Source organism: Cheilinus undulatus, linkage group 5 (assembly GCF_018320785.1).
Source record: "Cheilinus undulatus linkage group 5, ASM1832078v1, whole genome shotgun sequence".
Taxonomy (NCBI): Eukaryota; Metazoa; Chordata; class Actinopteri; order Labriformes; family Labridae; genus Cheilinus; species Cheilinus undulatus.
The window spans coordinates 5,314,729-5,337,318 of record NC_054869.1 but is presented as its reverse complement, the minus strand read 5'-3'; the positions used below and the strand labels follow the sequence as shown (position 1 = coordinate 5,337,318).

General features: G+C 39.8%; 1 protein-coding gene across 3 annotated transcripts in view; it reads left to right on the top strand.

Annotated features, from left to right (window-relative positions):
* The first annotated feature begins 10,123 nt into the window (after positions 1–10,123).
* wscd2 (WSC domain containing 2) overlaps positions 10,124–22,590 on the top strand; it is a 118,515-nt gene continuing 106,048 nt past the window's right edge. For all 3 annotated transcript variants that reach the window (XM_041788441.1, XM_041788438.1, XM_041788440.1), the window contains exon 1: positions 10,124–10,566. The gene's annotated coding sequence lies outside the window, so the exon portion shown is untranslated. The remainder of the gene's footprint in view (positions 10,567–22,590) is intronic.

Sequence of the window (22,590 nt, the reverse complement as noted above, 5' to 3'; positions counted from 1 at the left end):
ACTAAAATGTGACTAAAACTAAATGCATTTCATTTAAAGAATAAAACTTAGACTAAAATTAAAATAGCTGCCAAAATTAACACTGGGTGTGCCTTCAGCTTTTGACTTGATGTTGGGTGTGCCTTGGGTGAAAAAAGTTTGAGAACCACTGCAATAATAGACGGTCATGTTCTGTTTAAGGACTTTGGAAACCACCTTCAGATGAGATGTAAAGCGCAGTCAGAGCTTTAACATTTCTCTGTTTAGATTGTGGGGTTACTGAAATTCTTCTTTCACCTGCTGAACCCTCGTTGTAAAGTTTAAAGGCAACGCTTCCAAATACTAAGGAAATGTAAACGTCTGACTTTGTAGAAAGTAATAAAGCATTATCGAAACAAAAGCTCTCTTATTGTTCTGGCATTTAGCAAATCGAAATAATTTTGTTAATCCTAACTGAGCTAAAACAGGAAAGGAGCTCATGTTTAGTGATAAAGCAAAAAGCTTTCTTTTTACTTCCACATTGTCATTTGTACTCTATAAAATCAATGCTATTTCACTTCCTGCGTGTTTAAAAAATTGCCTCTGTGTCAGATGAAAATAGGGAAGGGCTGGTAGATTGAAAGCTATGACCTTTGTTCAACCATGGAAAAAGGGAACTTCCTACAGATGAAAAGTGAAATGAAAATAGCTTAAGAGTAAATAACATTTCCCTTTATCAAAGAAAACACTCCCAAGCTGCCCTCCATCTCCACCTCTCAAGGTGCCCAGGTCACATTTATCTAATGTTATAGATATCATGATGTTTTAATTAATGAGTCTTTCTCTTTTACTAAACACTTAGCTGCTGGTAAAAATATTAAAATATATTGAATCAAATCCTGCCTGTGGTTTGAGTCCACAAAGAGGCCAGTTGCTGCTACTTTTACATCTGAGTTGGACTACAGCTGTTTTTTACATGCATGCCTTGTCTCAGAGCTGGAATACTGTGTTTCATGGAGCTCTGAGCTTCATCACTCTCTCAGAAGCCCTCGGCCATCATCTACAAGGTCTGCTTCCTCCCTAACTTCTTAGCAGCGTCAGTCTGAAAAGTACAAGACCTTAAGATCTCCAGGCCTGAGTTCTTCTTCTCCAGGACTGCTACAAAGGTCAGAGGTGAACTGGTGTTTACATTTTCTGCTCACTTGTCTGGAATGATCCAGAAAGATCTGAAGCTTTATGAGCTAGTCTTATTGGATGAACTCAAACATCAACTAGAGGAACTGTTTACTTTAGAAATATGTAGTGTGTTCTATTAATTTATAATGTATGCATTTGTTGGGTTTAAATATTTTTCTAACAAAGTCGATATACATTTGTCCTCTGTAAATAAAATAATAAATATTTAAGTGCTGACATTTAGTGTTTAGTTTTCTCAAAGACAAACAAAAACTCTCACTAGCCTGTTATGTATTTCCCATTATTTAAGATCTTTTTATTTCAACAATGGTGCTCTGGTTATGTGAAACATATTCATTCTAAATCTGGTAGCTTCAACTGTCAGCTTCGGAGGAGGGGGAGAGGGGACTCCATCATGTCTGCAGCTGTGTCATAGGTAAAGTTATCCTCAGATTTCACACGGCTCTAACCTCTTTATCCACCTAGATGGGCTGTGAAAAGTTCTCCCAAACTTTGTAGTAGGTCCCATTGGTTAAAAAAGTAAACCAGTGCTGAAGTCCGTGTTAAAATCGACAGAATATTTGCTAAATAGCATACTTAACAAGCTAACGCATAGTTGTATGATGATGTGTTCAAGTTAGCCGGGAAATTTTAGTGTTTGAAGAATGGGTATAAATGTCATATATGGGTATATATGTCAATATGTCAATTAAAATAACCTAGTAATTCAAAAATGTATTTATTTATTAATATTTTTATTAATTGAAGACATTTGGAGGGAGGTTGCAGCATTATTAATTATTAAAATGTAATTCACTCAGCCTATTTATTTTAATACAATTTTAAAAAAAAAATTTAAATTGTCATTTATTCCCTTTAATTAGCGTACAGAAAACGTACCGAACCGTGACTTCAAAACCGAAATACGTATCGAACCGAAATTTTTCTGTACCGTTAGCTGTATATAGATGTTGCCTGTTGTCAGAGGTGTCAAAAGTATTCACATTCATTACTCAGGTAGAAGTATAGATACTAGGGTTTAAAAAGACTTCTGTAGAAGTTGAAGTATCAACACAAGCTTTTTACTCAAGTAAAAGTGTAAAAGTACTGGTTTCAAAACTACTTAAAGTAGAAAAGTAAAAGTAATGTAAGGGGGAAAAAATGCCATTAAGGACAAAAGCTTAGGCTGCTCCACAGGGGCCTATAGTGCACTACCCCACCTCCCCAAAAAAACATTGGAACGTGATTTGTGCCGTGTGCCGTGTGCTGGTGCGACGGATCGCGTACAAACCAATAGGGTGTCGGAATGGTATTATGTTTACACTTCTCATCCAACCACAGTCAATTTACTCTACCTGGATGGCGCAATTAATCTGGATAGGTTTTTGGGTTCTTTATTTGTGTTTTCTTGAACGATGACAAGCCGGAATGAAAACAAGCTGAAATAAAATAGCAGTAACGAGGTTATTTTTAAAATGTAAGGAGTAGAAGTAAAAAGTCGGCTGAAAAATAATTACTCCAGTAAAGTATAGATACCCAAAATTTCTACTTAAGTAAGGTAATGAAGTATTTGCACTTAGTTACTTGACACCTCTGCCTGTTGTACTTGGATCACTGCTGGGATGTCTTTGCTCATTTTTCTGGTTAATTATCATTTTCGATGTTTAAAGGAACCCTGCATGAGCAGACAAATTCACCTTATTGGACAGATATTTGTATTGCTCATATTTATAATGAATTGGTTTCCTGACGACCCAGATAAAGGCCATGAGCTAAAGTGTGTCTGTTTAATAAAGCTGTACCCCAAACTTCTACTCTTTATGAAGCCTTCTGTTTCCACATGGTTCAAAATGTTGCAGGTAAAGATAAACACAGTGCGAAAACACTTCAGGTTTGTGCTTTTCAAAGTAAAAGCCCACTTTAGCATTTCTTGGAGAAGCTCACTTCATTTGTACATATTGCTTTTATTTTGAAAAGCTCCTGGAATGGTTCACCATACACTGGATCCAGTCACTTGTAGGGAGGTTTACTGAGGTAAAACTTAGGAGGGATGACAGAGCTTTGACAGCAGAGAGACAAAGCCAACATGCAGCAAATCCGTGTCTGGTGTGAAAGCTGTTATGGCAGCAACAGCTGCCAGAAGCAAAACGTACCACCAGTCTGAAAAACCAGTTACTGCATAAGAACGACGAAGAGCGCTAGTGACGTCACACTACCAGTGCAGACCAAAACATGGCGGCCTCCTGGTAAGTTTATAAGCTGAAACTTACTCAAAGTGCGGATATCTAGAGCGTTTTTTGTTTGGTATACATATGAGAGATACAAATATCCACCCAATTGTCTGATCATATTGGTTTCTTTTAAACACTTCTGCACCATGAGTGAAGTTGTCTGCTGAGTTGGTCACTGGCTGACTGTGGGAATTTACTTTATGATAACAGCAGGGCAGCAGACTCTGAATTCTGGGCAGGTTTCAACTCTATGTTCCTGTGATTTTAAGATACATTTAGGGCTTTATTACCCACGTTGATGAAACCGGCAGGGGGTTATGTAAAGGGTTCTGTATCTTTGTTTGTTGGTTTGTTTGTTTGTTTGTATGTGTACAAGATAACTTGAAAACGGAAAGTCGTATCTTCACCAAACTTTCAGGGAATATTGGGATAGTGACAGGGAAGAATTGATTAGATTTTGGTGATGATCCGCCCACCCGTTCAGTTTTTCTCGGACTTCGATATTTTGAACACCATAGTAATCAATGGGAGCGTTAGTTCCTCGGTGGCGCTGCTTAGGCGTGGGTCTACCGTGTCAGACAGCCATTCTAGTATTAGGATATATTTTTGGGCTTTTTTCAATAGCAGAGGACAGTGGATAGAGTTGAAAATGGGAGACAGACATGCTGTGCAGGGCCACAGGCCAGATTCAACCCCGGGCAACCACGTACATGGGTAGTGCCTTAGACTGCTCAGCCATCTGTACGCACTCAACATAACTTTTTTACGTTAGATCAGCACAATTACTTCTTCATTTACAAGCATTTAAATTAGGTGGAAAAAGTTTACATAATTTTTTTACGTTCAGTCAATAAGTAATTTTTTTAAATTTACTTTTTAAGAGGAATTTCAATGTCTTTGGGGCAGACTGCATCTCTGACCTAACCTCCACCAAGGAGGTTATGTGATCAGGTGGGTTTGTTTATTTGTTTTTTTTAGCAACATCTCAAAATGTTGAGGATGGATTTTATGAAATTTTCAGGAAATTTTAGAAATGGCATAAGGAAGAACTGATTAGATTTTGGGAGTGATCCGGATCACCATCTGGATCCAGGAATTTTTTTAAAGGATTCTGTACTATTGGGAGATAGGGCTAATGGTGGCTTTCTGCGCTGTTACCACTTTACACAAGGAGATGGCGGACATGAGCAACTTCAATCCTAGCAGCATTTTTAGTGTGTTTCTATTCAAAGTTTTGGAGTTTATGGAGTTTGAAAGACGCACGCCTGGTCGCAGAGACAAGTCAGAGCGTAACAGAGAGAAAGACAGCGAATTGTAGTGAGAATGCTCACAATGCTGGGAGGAATAGAGGAATATTCACCCTCTGCCATGACTTCCAGTCATCCAGTGAGACCATGGGTGAGACTGTCAGTGCATCTGTTGGCACCGGCAGGCAATGTTTCCACCATGACAGTGCTTTGCCTCACCATGTTTCCACCCCACCAGGGAGGGAGTAGATGGTTATGTTTTGGTGGGGGTCACATGGGGACGGATCCAGGAATTTTTTAAAGGATTCTTCACTTTTGGGAGATAGGACTAACGGCGGAGGTCTGCACTCTCTGAGTGCTTTTCTAGTTTACAATTGTCTTGTCCAGGACACTTGAAAAAGACATTTCTAATCTCATCTTGGTTTTTCCAGGTCAAATAAAGGCTAAATAAAAAGGAAAACTCCTCTGAGTTGTTGCAGTGTGTTTGACTTGTCTTGTCATAAGATCGTGTTGTTTGTGCTGCTGTCCTGATTCAGCATGAGTAATAGCACCACACCACACTGGTTATTTCAAGAGCTCCCCTCTAAGTTGGAGTCCATCGCTGAGTCACCATGTTGAGGAGAGTAATTGTAGGTGACAGCGCTCCTGGCGACAGCACAAACAGCAACCAGTGCATGAATTGATGCAGCTGAAATATGCAGAATCATTTCTGTTGTGTCAGCACACCATCCCTCAGGGACTCTCTGTGCGGCGGTAAGCTTGTAATGACGGAGTGGCTTGTTCAGACTGCAGGTGCTGGAGTAAGAGGAGACTAAGTAGGCTGACTGAAACCTCACAGGTGAGGCAAATCTATGATCTTCTTTCATTAACTCTTAATCTTTCTGTTAGACACGCTCTTATTTTCCTAAACCACGGCAGCCAGGTGGATTTCAGACTTTACACTCCCTCTGTGCTGTCGAGCTATGCTCTGCTTGCATGAGACGCACATGCACTTTGGAGATCTGTGTAATATAGTTGGTTTAAGCCATTGATTAAACAGCCGTGACTGTCAGGACCAGAGTGATAAAACTGATTGAAGCACACAGTTTACACACGAGGAGATTTGCAGTTAAACAGAACAGATGATCAGCCTGATCTGATGCTGGAAATCCTGCGTGCAGCATGGACACAAACACAAGCTTAACATCTGGTAGGTGGGTTTGAGAGGGGTGAAGCAGAAACAGTAAACAGGATTAAAAACCAGAGGAGGAAGCAGACAAAAACACTGTCAGTGGTGATACTGTGGTGTTTCAGTCTGTAATGTTTAAAAAGGTAGGAAAGCTCGAGTTTTGTTATTGTTTCTGCTTCTGTTCACACAGATAACAACTGATGAACCCATGCACACTCACACATGCGTCACAAACACTTCAAACTATGTAGGACACTCTGTTAGGATCAAGAATGCATCCTGTAGGGCAGTGTTACTCAACCCTGCTCACCCAAAGAGCCAAACTGATGAGAAGTAAATTTGCAGAAGCCACAATGTTAGTGTTGAGTGGCAATTAAAACAGGATAAAGGTGGCAAAAATGGTCAAAAACCTGTGAACACTGGGAGAAAAGTGACTAAAATGGGCAAAAATCTGTAAAAAGGTGGGGAAAATGGGCAAAAAGTGGCATTTAATTGCAAGAGGCAGTTTAAATGGGCGAGAAGTGGCAAAAAGGGGCAAAAATTAAAGTGTCAAAAAGGAGAGAAAAGTGACAAAAAGAAGAGGCAAAAATTGGCTTAATGTGGCCAACACCAGGAGAAAAGTGGCAACAAATGGCTAAAAGTGGCAAAAATGGGTGAAAAGAGAGGAAAAAAAGAGTTACGGGTTGCAAAAATGGTCCAAAAGTGGCAAAAACGTGGAGAAAAATGAGAGAAAAGTGACTAAATTTGGCAAAAATTGAAAAATGGGGAGAAAAGTGACAAAAAAGGGCAAAAATGGGCGTAATGCAGCCAGCACTTGGCGAGAAGTGGAAAAAATGAGTTACATGTGGCATAAATGGTCCAAAAGTGGCAAAAATGTAGAGAAAAATGAATGAAAAGTGACCTAAAATCAGAAAAAAAGGTGGGAAACATGGACATAAAGCATCAAAGAGTATCAAAATGGGAAATTAGTGGCATTTAATTGTAAAAGGCAGCTTAAATGGCAAAAAGCAGCAAAAAGGGCAAAAAATAGGCAAAAAATTGCAATAAGCTGAATAAAAGTGTCAAAGATGTGCTAAAAGCAGTAAAAATGGATTTAAAGTAGTTAAAAATTGCAAATAAGAGCAATAAAATATGTGGACAAAAAAACAGAGATTGACAGTTAAAGCCTACTGTGTAAGTGTGGAAAACAAACTGACTAATGTTACTTGCAATGGATAATTTCTGAGGTCAAATTTTCCTTTTAAAGGTTTTCTGGGGGAATAATGTTTCAAATGAAGACAAAAAAGAGCCACAAATCATCACAAATGAGCCACATGTGTATCACTGCTGTGAGGACTCATTCAAACCATATGATCCAGTTTATCTCAACTTTACAGAACAAAAACTTTAAAATATTTCTTCTCTCCTGATTCTCACATGATGTAATCAAAACAAAAAAACATGATGAGTGGAGACACGCTGCTCAGCTCCGCCTACCTCCTTTGCTGTCAACAAAACTGCACTCCTGGATGAGTCGTCGTTGCGCTCTTGGAGTCATCTTAGTAGAGCGGACACTCCTTGAAAGGTTTAACACTGTTCCAAGTTTTCTCTATTTGTGGTTAATGGCTCACATTGTGGTTCACTGGAGTCCAGAAGCCTTGGAAATGTTTTTAACCCTTTCCACACTGATAGATATCAGTGACTTTGTTTCTCATCTAGCCATGAATTAAATATGCATTCAGTTTCACTAACCACACCCAGACCTGAAAACTGCCAGACCTGTAGGATCCAGAAATCCCTTACACAGAACCTGTCTGACAAAGTGGAGTAAAAAGATCTCATCATGGCACCATCAAAAGAAATTCAACAACAGATGAAAAACAACGTCGCTGACATCCATCAGTCTGGAAGGGGTTACAAAAACATTTCTGAGGCTTTGGGACTCCAGTGAACCTAGGCAAGAGCCATCATCCACAAATGGAGTGGTGAACCTGGTTGGCCAACCAAAATGACTCCAAGAGCCCAACGACGACTCATCCAGGAGGTCATAAAAGAACACAGAACAACATCTTAAGACCTGCAGGCCTCGCTGGCCTCAGTTAAGGTCAGAGTTCATGACTCAACAATAAGAAAGAGACTGGGCAACAATGGCATCATGGGAGAGTTCCAAGGCCAAAACCACTGCTGAACAAAAGAACACAAATGCTCGGAAAATATTCTGTAGACTGAGACAAAAGTTGAACTTTCTGGAAGGTGTGTGTCCCCTTCCATCTGGAGTAAAACTAACAGAAAATTTCGTCAGCAGAATCACGCCAACAGTCAAACATGGTGGTGGCAGTGTGGTGGTCTGGGGCTGCTTTGCTGCTTCAGGACCTGGACCACTTGCTGTGATTGATGGAACCATGAATTCTGCTCTCTACCAGAAAATCCTGAAGGAGAACACCAGCATGTCCACCTCTGCATTATGTTAAAAAACAAAGACTTTGGAGCACCCCAGTCAAAATCCGGACTTACATCTGATTCAGATGCTGTGGCACGACCTTAAACAGGCCAATCATGCTGGTATATCCTCCAGTGTGGCTGAATTAAAACAATTCTGCAAAGAAGAGTGGGCCAAAATTCCTCCAAAACGATGTGAAAGACTCATGGCCAGCCATTGCAAACGCTTAACCTTACATTCCAAATGGTCTATGGATCCACAGACGGCATTCGGGAAAGGGCAGAGCCTTTGAAAAGAAACCTGGAGGGTAATTGGATGGACATCCTGTCTGTGACATCTTTACGGGCCAATCAGAGCAACAAAACATATAACGTTGTCGCCCCAAACCATGGTGCGCCCCTACCGAAGAGTAAACTCTATAGAGAACTGCATAACACGAACCATGGCAACTGTAGACATGTCAGTACACGACTTTTGTCATTTTTAAAAAGAAAACAACTCACTGCTGTTCTTTTTTCTTCTTTTAACGAAGAAATGTCATCAAGTTTGGATAAAACTGACGCTTTAGCAGCATCCATGCTAAAGGCCCAAACATACTCGGACGGAATGTACGCGGAACGGACTCCGCGGAGGTCAGCGCGGACTCAAAGTGGACGTCTGCAAGGCCCGTGTGCGCAAAGCTCAAATTTTACGACTGCATGGACTATGCTCCGCGTGCTGGTGTCACACAAAAAACTGCTCGGAATGTATTTTTCACAACGACCCGCGTTAAATGTGACACCGCCCTGCATTTTGGTCCTTTGTGCAGCGTTGACGGGTGATCGGTGACTCCCAGAGTGGAGAAGGAGTGGGGCTAGGCGCCCCACTAGATCATCGAAGTATTTAGGTGTCATTTGGAAGTATTAAAAATGTTTTTCCACGTAAATACTTCGCATGTCCTTCACCAACACGGCATACTCCCCTTCCTTGTCTGTTGTGGCATTTAATGGCTGTACATACCACTGTCTCTTGATTTTATTGCTTTGCAAAGGGAGCAGGCTTCGTCGGTGTAGGACACCATGACAGAAAAATGTAAATGCGCAAGGATTGTGGGAAATGTAGGATTTCATGTAAGTTTCACAGGAAACTACTCCGCGCTCGAATATGGAAGCTCTGATGACTGCAGACAGTCCGCGTGGAGTCCGCTCCACTCATGGTATGCTCCAGTATGTTTGGGCCTTAAGCTCTTCACCGTATTTGCACCAGCCTCTTGTTGCTGCTTGCTTACGTCACGACTCTGCTGCGTCTGAAAGTACTGCCCCTGGACGCTGATTGGTCCTGCCACTCTCAAACCGGGCCCAAACGGTTCGGATGGGAGCTTTGCAAGATGGATTCATCAGTGAGAAACACAGAAACAGGTGTATGTATCTGCTTGGCGAGGTTAGCAAATGCTTGCTTGCAGCGATCAGGTTTTATGGGCAATGACTTTTTCACATAGGGAGTTTGTTTGGCTTTTTCCCTTAATAAATGAAATCATCATTGAAAAGCTGCATTTTGGATTTACTCGGGTTGTCCGATGTTAAACTTAAGTGATGATATGTGGCAGATAATTGCTGATTATCTCTATAAAAGAAAAGGTGGTGAATAAGTAGATATCTATGAGATACCTGTTAGATTATAAAAACCTGGTTGGGCAGAGCCCTTGTTATCATTTCAGGGGTGCTGAGAGGGAGTTCATCGGTGCTGTAGTTCCCCTAAAACGGCTCTAGACTCGCCTACGTTGCCCAGCACTCGTCGTCTCTCCAGTGCGAACACCCTCGGAGTTAAAACCCTCGGATCCGGCCCTGACTGTGTGTCCCAGCAGACAGCAGCAGAGTGCAGGGTTCCTCTGCTGTGTCTCTTTAAGTACAGCAGGCAGTGCTGTTGGTCCGTGTGGGAGCGCGAGCGCGCGGTGCGGCGGCGCGTCCTCTCCGCAGCGTCAAACAGGCTTCCTGCTCCTCACAGCACCGCGACACAGGGAGAGGGGAAGAGACAGGTCGACCTGCCTCATATCCACCGTGACCCAAGCAGCTGAGAGGAGCGACAGACGGAGAGGAAGGACGGAAGGAGGAAGATTATCCTGACTCCCTCCTCCTCCTCCTCCTCCTCGGAGTGCTGCAGCTTCTTCTGCGGTAACGGACCGTACAGTATCAGTGGACGGCGCCAGGAGACAGCACGAGCTTATAATAAGCTTGCTAAAATGACGGGACCGTTGTGTGGCTGAGGGGACGGTGACAGAGAGCATGCTGCTGTTCGTGTTTGGCTGAATGAGGAAACATGATGACCATCCTCAGCTCGGTGTGTCCTGTCAACATCAGACCTTCTGAAGCCTCCTCACTCCTCTGCTAGGTAAGCTCACACACCAGCTACAGTCTGGAGTCAATACAGGAGGACAACACTTCCAAGTCTGTGCTGTACATGGAGATAGGTGGAAAAGTCTGGACTGAGGCTGGGCAATATGCCAAATTATTCAGATAAACCGCTATTATTATGTTTGCAGACCAGACATCATCGCTTATATAGACATCACTAATGTTAGACGTCAGGTCTAATTCTCTATCAATAAAATCTGATTAAAGTAAAAACCAACATGCTAATGTTCTTAGTCATAACAAGACAGTTGGTTTAAAATGTTTAGTCTAAAGGGGAGATTATGTTCTGATTTATTTTAATTAGGAACATTTGTGTTACTAGTAAAAATCAAATACCTGATACCTGTTTGATTTCATGGAAACAAAAATAAAGTCCTGACACACAACCTTAGTTTACTTCTTGTGTTCAAACATGAAAAAATGCAGGCAAACTCCTGCACACTCTCTAAATTGCACAAATAAGTTGCCAACATTTGGAGAAGTTGGCTGAACTGGCAAGCATAAGTTTCCCTCTCTCCTTGTCAATTCCCCATCTTTTCCAAATGTTGCCAACTAATTTGTGCAACTCAGACTTTGCTGTTTCCCCCTCTCATCAGAATAATGGAGATTTGGCCATTCTGACATGCATGGTATAAAGAAGTACAAGTATTTATTTCCTCAGTTTTCAGAAATGTTACCAATTTTTTGTACAATTTAGAACAGTGGTTCTCAACTGGTGGGTCGGGACCCAAAAGTGGGTTGCAGAGCAGTTTTCAGTGGGTCGTGACTGACGTGTTTGATTAAATCGCAATACGGCCTGGTGCAATTTTTAAATTGCAGAAGGTGCAATATTTCTTAACCTGAAACTTGTGTCAAAACCGCAATTTTAAAACTTTTTTTTTTGCTGCAGAGATGTTATAAATTACTTCTCATGCAATCATCCAAGTGGCAGTTTTTTTTAGAAAAGTCAACAAAAATGCTCCTGTTTTGTACATTTTTCTTACAAAACGTGAGATTGATATAAAATGTATGACTCCTTTCAATACAACAATTCCTATCCGAGTCAAATCCTCACAAATGGATATTTCAGTTTTATCTAATATTGAGTTTGTTGCAATATAGAATGATTTATTGCTTGTGTTTGTTGCAAAAGCCATAAGATCAAGAACTTAAGAAAAAAATCACATATCACATCGCAATTGCAATATTAGGGGGAAAAAAATTGCAGTTAGATTATTTTCCCAAATCTTTTAGCTCTAGTTGTTACTAGGTGTCAGAGAAAAACATGGTGGGAAATGTCCTGAAATTCTTTTTTTGACATGCATCAATACCTTTTATGTTACCCTGTTTTACTGTAAAATTGTGTAAATTTAAATGTTTGATCAGTTTTTCAACTAATTTATCTCCTCTGATTGCAACAAATGGCTACTTTTCCCATGATAATGAAGGAATTTCACAAATTCTCTGTTAAAACTGGCAAAAATGTGCACACAATGATGAGGAAAGAGGGTACAAATTTAGTCAGTTTTGTCCCTTTTCTTTTTTATTTCAGGTGTTTTGGTCCAATCATGCTCCAAACTGCAACATATTTAATTAACTAAACATGCCTTGTTGAACATTTTTTGGAAACTTGGGTCGCGATCTGTCATAAGACAGACTGGTGGGTCCTGAGGCTGGACCAGTTGAGAACCACTGATTTAGACCATGTTTAGAAGTTTGCCTGCAGTTCTTGATAAACAGCAAACAAACCCAATAACACACTAAAATAAGTCTAGGACTTTAGTTTTTGTTGCTGCACTAGCAGACAGGTATCAGTATCCTTGATCCTTGCTAGCAGCTTTTCCAAATGTTGCCAACTTATTTGTGCAACTCAGACTGAGCCGTCTCCCTCTCATTAGAATAATGCAGATTTGGCCATTCTGAAATGCAAAGTAAAAAGGAGTATCAAAAATATGTATGACCTCATTTTTTAGAAAAGTTGCCAATGTTTTTGTACAATTTAGAACATGTTTAGAAGTTTGCATGCAATTTATGAGAATTAAAATCAACAACAGCAACAAAAAAAGAAAGAACACATTACTGGAAGTCTAGGACTTCTGATTTTGTTGCTACGTTATCAAACAGGTATCACTGTCCTTGGTCCTTGCCAGTCCCTCCAGCATTTCCAAATGTTGCCAACTAATTTGTGCAATTAAAACAATCCTTTTTTAATGTGAAAAATATGTTTTTTTATGGCACTGATTATTAATCAATATCTGATCACTATGAAAGAGTTGTTAAGGAAATCTTGACAAACTTAACGTATGTAAATGTTGCCGTTGTTTTTGCACAATTTAGACAATTTAGAGTTTGTCTGCAATTTTAAATTTTACTAACAACCAAAAAAGACACAATATTGGGTGTCAGGAACTTCTATTTTTGTTGCTGTGTTATCAAACAGGTCTCAGTATCCTTACGAATATTGCCAACATATTTGTGCAATAAAGACGGGGCTCTGTGTCTGGGTTAAAAATATGACTGAACATCATGAAGCTGCCGTACATTTTCATCCCCTCGATTGTTAAATAATGAAGTTTTGTTCATTTTGGAACACATGGTATTTAAGAGCAGAGAAACTGTGGGTTACAGCAACTTAGAGAAATGTTGCCGATCGTTTTGTACAATTTAGAGACTGTGTGGAAGTTTGTCTGCAGTTTTTAATGTGTTAAATTGAGTGAATATCCAACATGGGATGTCTAGGACTGTTGTTCCCATGGTGTCAAACAGTCTTCAGTGTCCGTCACTGTGAACCAGCCCCATCCGCTTTTTCCAACCATTGCCAACATATTTGTGCAATCTAGACATTTCTCTCCCTCCTTTATTGTGACTGAATCATGACGTTTCTGTTCTTTCTCATCCTACTGATCTTTAAAATGACAGAGTTGGTTATTTTAAAACACATGGTATTACAAGTTGAGAACATTTTGATTACTGAACATTAAGAAATATTGCCAATGGTTTTGTACAATTTAGACAGTGTGTGAGAATTTTATGACATAAAAATGAGAAAATATCTAAAATATGACTAGAACCTATTTTTTTTTTCCAGTGGTATCAATAGGTCTAACTTAGAACCAGTTCCACCATCTTTTTCAACCATTGCCAACATATTTGTGCAATCTAGACACTGCCCCCCCTTCTTTAGTTAAAACTGTTACTGAATCGTGATGTTTCTGTACTGTTTGATACCACTAATCATTGAAAAAATGCAGATTTGATCTTTTTGAACATATGATATTAAAGCATATAAAACATTTTGACAAACTCAGAGAAATGTTGCCAGTGTTTCTGTCCACGTCTGACTCTGTGTAGGAGTTTGACTCCACATTTGAATAATTATAAATGAGTAAATAAATACTATTGGATGTCTTGGACTTCTGTTTTATTGGCTTTGGTATCAAACAGACTTCAGTATCCCTCACTCTGAACCCGTTCCACCATATTTTTGCAATGCTCTTCCTCCTCTGGTTAGAAATAAGACTGAAGACCACAATTTTTCTGTACTGTCGATACCACTGATCACTAAAATAAAGGAGGTATTATTGTAAATACATAGGATTTAAGAGTGTAAAAGTTTGGACCCAAAAGTGGGTCATAGACCTGTTTTCAGTGGGGTTTGAGTGTACAGCTAAGTCTATGATTTACAGAAACAATGTCAGGGAATATACAATTTATTCTTATTCAGTTAAAACATACTGAGGTAGGACGTTTGATCCATATAGCCCAGCTTTAGTACGGCCTGTCAGTGGAGCTGAACCTCTCCTGTTTTAAATAAAGTTGCTCCACTTAACTGAAGATTTAACTGTAGGCCTGCTGCATCAGCCCCTTCTATTTTAAGCATATGTGTTTACTGACGGAGCTGCAGCCGATAAAAATACCTGTCCTAATCTTCACTGTCACAGGAACGCTGACACCTGCAGCAGTGCTGCAGCTGCTTTGAGACTTTCAGATTTCATGTGTTTTCAAACTATTATTATTCAGTCATCAACAGCATGGAAAAGAACCAAAGCTTTGAATAATAACAGCTCATCAGTCATGTTTCTAACCTAAAACTGCCAAATGCATAATTGTCTAGATCAGTGGTGTCCAAAACTATGGCCCAGAAGTGCTTTAATGCAGACTCTTTCATTTTCACTGAGCTCTCCATGTTTTGCCATTTTGAACAGGAATGAGGGATTTCAAACTGAATTCACCCAAATTTGAGCCGGCTCACTGGGCTTCTCTGAGAAGTCAGAAATGAATCAAGCATAACAATCAAACACTAAAACTCATTTTTCTGTTCAGGAATGCGAGTAAATAACTATAATTTGACATATTAATCAAGAAACATTAATGTGCTTTACTATTTTTTCAGTTTTTTGTAAATAAGTAAATTTGAAAATTCATGGATAACAATAATAATTATATTTTAGCATTAAAAATATCATTTGGGTTAAAGAGCTTCTACATATTGGTGTATTAACCATTGCAGAAACATCAAAAATGATTTTGGTAATTACCAATGCTGTTGATTTAGGGCAGCTGTGGCATAAACCTTACTTTGGTTAGGGTTAGGGTGGTCTAATAAATTTGTTAGGCACTGTATATGGATATATTTAATGCATTGACAAGCATGGTTGTTGCATGAAGACAGTATTTATGCATTTAGGGCAACAAGTTTGTTCAGGTCACTGACTTCCAAACTCATTAAAAAATGGGATGCAAAAGAAACGTCATAAAAGTGCAATTGCCATCCTGCTGTTTGATTGAGGCTGTGGTGGAGGGTGAAATCTTTTCAAAGAGCTCTGAAATCCTGGTGACACCCCTGGGCCTTGTGTTTTTAAAGCTGTTGTAAGCAACCATGCACTGATGTTATTTGATTTTCTATGATCATGTTTAAGTTTGCATTCTGGCGTAAATGACATCCTCAGACGTTTTATCTTCATATAACCAGTATGTTTTTTCACCTGCAGAGCCTGTGTGGCATGTGTGGCAGATGTTCAGGTGTCCCTGCTCTGGCCTCAGCACATTCTCATGCTCACTGGGCAGTAAAGATGCATTAACCAGGAGCATGCATGGCTGGTGGCCCGCAGACTGAATCATTTCCCCCCAAAGTGTGAAGTCGCTGCACTTTCATTAGAGCACTGCTGCTAATTTTTAACCAGAGACGCAAAGCAGACGGAGGAAACAGACGCACATCCCCAATCCTGCATTTCCTCCCCTCATTTGTGTCTTTAATTTTAAACCACTTATGTAAGCATGGACAGAACCACGCTTAGGTGGACAGATAGTTTGGTTCTTGTCAGTTTCACATCATTTGGTATGTTCTTTTTTTATTTTGATGATATTTACAAATCCTCAATCATGAAAAGCTGCATTATTTTCATAAGATAAAGGCAAAGGAGAGCAATAAGTCTGACACAAATCGCAGGAAAGCATCACCTACTCTCTAAATTGCACAGATTCATTTGCAATGTGTTTGTGTTTATTGGAATTTAGAGAATAGGCAGAAATCTGCCAGAGTGGACATTCATGTAAAGTTTGAAGAATTTCTGTCGAGGCGCTCCTGAGATATTTCCTTTATAAGCAAAAGATGAACATGAGGTTTAAGGGCTTTAAATTTTGACCTTTGATATCCAAAATACACTGAGTTAAGCCTGGAATCAGAGTGGATATTTGAAATCCCTCAGAGTGTTAAGAGATATCATGTTAACAAGCAAGGGCTGAACTTAAGGCAAAATAGCCCTCACTTTTAAAGCTTTGGTCTGAGGTTATGTTTTTTCATTCAGAGTGGACATTCATGCAAATATTAGGAAAATCCCTGAAGGTTTTCTTAAGATACCACACCACCAGAGGAATCTATATGAGGTGCAATAACCTTGACCTTAGACCTGAAACCTCAAAAATCTGGTACCAGAGTCAGAGTGGACTTTTTTGCAAAGTTTGTAAAAAAATCCCTCAAAGTGTTGAGATGTCACATGACAAGCAAGAGATGAAAATAAGATGCAATGACCTTGACCTTTGACCTAAAATCTTTAATGACTAAACATAATAATTATTCCATCCCGGAGTCAGAGTGGATATTTATTTTAAGAAAACCTTCTTGAGATATTGCATTTAATTCAATGGATTTTGAGCTTGACCCTTGACCTTTGACCTCCATAACGCAAGAAGTTATTGTGGAGTCAGAGAAGACATCTGTGCAAAGATTGAAGAAAATCCCTCAAAGCATTCTGAAAATGCAACATTCACAAGTAAGGGATAAACATACGATGCATTGACCCTTGACCCTTGACCTTCCATCCCACATTAGTCGCTGTTTTACCCCGGAGACAGAGTGGACATCAGTGTAGAGTTTGAGGAAAGTCTCTCACAGAAACATTACATTCACAAGCAAGAGATGAACATGAGTTGCAAAGACCTTGACCTTTGACCTTTTAAATGATTCTTGGTGCTGATAGAGACCTCACATAAAAAATCTGCTGTTGTAGAAACAGGCTGCTTGGCTTTTAATCTGTCTCTGGTTTCTTTCCTTCAAGTGGTTCACCAAAAACAGACTCTGTTCACTGTCCAATCTCTGGTTAAAGGTCTTCAAACCAAAATTATATATAAAAACAACAACAACAACAACAACAACAAAAACACTTATTTTACCCTGATCTTTGTCCCACAACCTAAATTAAAGCTTCTTATAACCCTGGAGTCAGAGTGGATGTTTGTGCAAAGTTTAAAGCAAAACCTGTCCAAGTATTCTCGAGACATCCTGTAATAGTAACATAAATTGTCAATTTATGTTATTTTTGTTTTGATTAAGAAAAACGTGTAAAAACCAAAAAGGAGGATTTTTGTACACCATTCTAAAAAAATTGAAACTTAAATGTTCAAGGTCCTTTATTAGTACCCAAAAGGGTAAATTTTGTGTGCAGACATCAGCATCCCTGAGACAAAAACGACATCAGTAATTCACAATTCAAGACACAATCCACAAAAATACATGAAAAACTGACATTAAAATGTGAAAACAAACACTGATGATTAAAACCAAGTCATGATAACGTGCTCTAGACGACATCCATTCTAAAATAATACTCCAAAAAATGTATGCAAAATATGCACAAAAGTTCTACTCCTGCAAAAAATGTAGCATTAAACTGGTATTTTGACATAAATTATTTGAAGTTAAATAAATATTGCATCTTCTGCGAATTGTAAATTGCTCTTGGCCATATTGCAATTTAATCTAATTTGCAATTAATTTCCCAGCCCTTGTGTAAATGCAAACTAACAACACATGGGCCCACTTTCAGAGGTGGTCTCGGGTGCGATTCAAGTGGACATATGACATTGTAAAAACTAAATTTCTTTCCACTTTTTTCCAACTTCTTTGCTATGCCAGTGTGTAAGAAAGGCAGCACCACTGCATGGCTCAAAACACCTAGGCCTAGTGTGAAAGCACCCTAAAACACACAATTTAAAGTCTGAGGAGGAGCAACTTACCAAATTTCCATCCATCCATTTTCTATACCGCTTATCCCATTTGGGGACTGGAGCCTATCCCAGCTGGGGTGGTACACCCTGGACTGTTTGCCAGTCAATCGCAGGGTTGACATATGTAGACAAACAACCAGGCATGCTCACACCTGCAGCCAATTTTAGAGTCACCAATTAACCTAACGAGCATGTTTTCGGTGGTGGGAGGAAGCCGGAGAGAACCTGGAGAGAATCCACGCATGCACGGGGAGAACATGCAAACTCCGCACAGAAAGGCCTTGACTGGGAGGCGGACCAGAGACCTTCTTGCTGTGAGGCAACAGTGCTAACCCCTGCGTTGCCGTGCAGCCCCTTACCAAATTTCTGTCCTTTAAATAAACTTAAAATCAATGGTTCCCAACTGGTAGAGCCTCAGCACCCACCATTAATTCCTCATTAACAAACTGGGACCCTAATTTCTAATATTTGTTTTAAAATAACATTAATTAAATGAAAATTAGCACAGTTTTGGCCTAAAACAGTGCAAACACTTTAAAATACAAATTAACTGGACATAAAGCATGTTTTAAAAAAGTTTTAGACTTTTTGGAACAAACTTTTCTTTTTTCTTTTTTTTTTCAGGCACACATTTGTGGCCCTTTGAAAAGGGCTCTGTGACCCACTGTTGGGTCCTGACCCACCAGTTGACCACTGATTTAGAGTGTAAGGAATTATCATGAATAAAGAGAGAGACTAGGCGATGTAGGTCTGTTGGTACAGCCTAAAACTCCACTAACTTATTAGTATTAAGCCGATATTTACATCTGATATAGACTGATTTTACAGCCAAATATCGGTTGTAAATATTGGCAGAATTTTTAATATCTGCAGATTCCAATATAAAGCTATGTGCATCCCTAGAAAATACCTCTTTGCCTTTTTGAGATATCACGTACGAAAGGACAGTCCAAAAACATGACGTCTTCTGCCTTTGCCTGCTTCCATCTCAGAGGTATAAAACACTTAAAAAGCAGCAGGTTGTTTTGAAAATGACTAAATATCCGTGCTCTATTTCTCGTCTGCGGTGCAGGCTTTGTTCTGAAAACCAAACTAATGATTTTAATGGATTCTCTCATTCTCAGCCACCGCCTCTTCTTCTTCTGCTCATTGTTTTAGACGACCTGATCGCTTTGATCGCTGTATTGAGTCAGCTGCTCTGTGTGAGGTGTCGAACTAGAGGAGAACATGATGGTTGTTAGAATTGATCAGCATGGTGTAAAGTAAACCTGTGGCATGACAGTAAATAGAAAGAAAAGAATGACTGACCTGGGTTATTCAGTAAGGATCATAGCTCCTGAATCTAAACACGTATTTTATTGTTGCTCTCAGCGGCGTTTCCGTCCCGTGAGCTCAGTCCTCTGAGGTAACAGATGTCACAGAACTATGGCAACCACTGTTATTTGTGTCAGTGCACTTGAGAATGGGAAGTTGCTGTTTCCATTGTGCTGTTGATTCAGTGAACAATCAGGGTCAGAGTTCTGCATCACCACCGTCCCCTCTGGAGTTCAAGAGTCAGCCTTTGTAAACTGGTCAGTGAAGATTGTCTCCCAGCAGACAGAGTTGTTACTTTAAAGTTTTTCACTCCTATCCGTGGCTGCAGAGGAGACCTCGAGAGCATCTCAGCTTTGACGCCCTTTGTGTATCGACGGGGTGGCCGTCAGCGGGGCGAGAAGCTTTGAATTCCTCCCCAGCTTATCTCATCTTCCCTCTCAGGGACGTGCCGTGGATCATATCCAGAGTCCGCAGGCTTTGAAGATCACCCGAGGAGCTGACAGGAAATACAGTTTTGCGTGCTGGTGTTAGTGGAATAACAGAGAGGCAGTGTGAGCGGTGAGTAGGCTGGGTGTTGGACCGATATCATCATCGAGAAAACATAGAAAGATTCTCATCAGAGCTCATGCAGATATAGCTTGGAGTTGAATCCCCTGCTGTGTGCCACAGACGTGCTCAAAGTCTGCAGTGTGAGGTGTTTGTGATGTAATTTTGCACTTGAAATTTTATTTTTACAGGTGTGAATGCTCTTAAAAAGGGTCTGCTTTAATCTGATATTAATGGGAATCACTTATTTTGCTTTCACTGGAAAGAAAAGCGGCTATAAGAGGAGGATATCCTTCAAACTTGTGTACCAGTGACACTTATCTAAGGAGTGGGTCAGATCTCTGAGGCCTCATTGCAGCCAGGTTTTCAGCTTAAAGATGGATCCACTGCCCAGGCAGGTGGGGAGGACAGGGATAAGTCTAGTTTAGCTCAAGTCTGCAGTTCCTTTTCACAGATATTAACACTAGTTTTGCACTGAAGCGCACTTGGCCTGCATGATGTAAGAAGAGCGTGCAAACTGAGATTGCAGAGTGATGCATAAAAGTTAAAGAGTGCACATCAGCCGTAGACCTTTTGTGTCTGACATTACACATGCTGTCCTGGATGGCTAAAGGTGCATGTTACTCACCACGTCCTAACCTGACACGCCAGATAGACTGCTTCACATATCCACTGCAATGGATATATTTGACATTCATCTGGGAAACCTCCCATATAAAGCGTTTGGAAAGGACAGAACGATTTTCAGAAGGTGATTGGACAAATGTCTATCACATTCACCACGAGCCAATCAGAGTGACAAGACAAAATGAGGATGTAGACATGTGCAGCTCCAGTACCAACCCGACCTCAGTAGGTAAGCGCTGTCATGGTTCATGATCAGTGGAGCTTGTTGGTGGATAAAACTCATGCTGAGGCTGGTCAGGAGAAGGGCAAAAACATCTTCCCTGCCAAGGAAGGCTTTCAGTGGGGCTGACTGCTTTAGTTTTAACAAAGAAACATTTCTCTGTTGTAATGAAACTGATGCTATGCTAGCTACACCCAAGCTAATCACTACACCAGCAGCAGCCATTGTTATGGGCTTTTGGTGCAACTAAACCAGGGGAGTCCAAACTTTTTTGAATCAGTATGTTTAAGGGGAAAAAAATGTGTGTTGAAAGTCAGCAGGAGGAAAAGAAAGGTGTCTGTGTATCACAAATGATTTGCAGAAATGTCTCTATAAGGTGCCTGTCACTGATAATAAATGGTTTTCAGATTTATAAAAGTCAAAACTAGGGCTGAACAATTTGGGGAAGTAATCTAATTGTGATTTGATATGCAAGTATTTCTTAAGTTCCTTATATTCAGTTTTTTCCAACAAACACAAGCAATAAATAATTTTTATTATAACCAACACAAAGGTTGGTTATAATAAGTTTTTATTAGATAAAACTAGAGCTGAACACTTTTGAAAAATATCTAATTGTGATGATTTTGACTCGTATTGCAAATTGGATAGGAATTGATGTATTGCAAGGAGTTATAGTTTTTATGTAATTCTCATATTTAATGAGAAAAACATGCAAAAAAGTAGGATTTTTTTAGACCATTCTAAAACATTGCCTGTGAATGATTGCATGATCTGTAATACACAACATCTCTGCTGCAAAAAAAAAGTTTTAAAATGCTTTTTGACCCAAATTTCAGTTTGAAGGAATATTGCACCCTCTGTGATTTGAAAATTGCTGCAGGCCAAAGTGTGATTTAATCTAATTTTCAATTAATTTTCCCAGCCCTAGTCAAAACACAGAATTCAAAGTCAGAATAATGATTTTAAAGGGCAAATACATGAGATATTGTCAAAAGTTGGGAGTTTTAGGAATGGAAATATTACATAAAATTCAGAATCATGAGTTTAAAGAGTCAAAACATGAGTTAAAATTTTGAATTGTTAGTCTAAAAGGTCAAAATGTGGGATTAAAAGTCAAAGCTAGGAGTTGAAAAGGTCAAAAGGTGAGATCAAATTGGAAACAGTGAGTTGAAAAGGTCCAAAAATGACTTTAAATTCAGAACTGTGAATTTCAAAGGTCCAAATTTAAAATAAAAAGTCAAACAGTAATTTGATTGTGAGATGCAAAATTGAGAATATGAAATGAAAACAGTGTCATTTCTTTTCCACATTCCTGACTTTTTATCTAAATATTTTTAATCCTTACTTCTTCACCTTTCAAATGTTAACTTTACATGTTTATACTGTAGTAAATCTACAGACCTCATACCATCAGGCCAATAAGAATAGAAATATGATATCATCTTGCAGGCCGGATTTGGCCACTGGGCCTTGAGTTTGACACCCCTGCCCTAGACCAAGTTTGTAGTGAGCTGGCTCAGGCCCGTAAAAGTGCAGCCACTGTTCTGTATCAGGCAGCTGACCCTTCCCATCTGCGCCCTCCTGAGCGTGTGAGCGTTTGACCAGTGGTCTTGCCAACAATACCCAAAATTACACAGTAAATAAGTTGTCACAAAGGAGTCCAGTCAGCACTATCAGCCAGCTTCCAGGCCTCACAGGAGTATGTACGACCAAGGGGACTGTGGACCCAAAGACTCTGATTCTCATCTGCACGCTCAGATACTGGGAATGCTGCCTTGCTCAGTCTTGCAGAGTAGCAATCAGGTC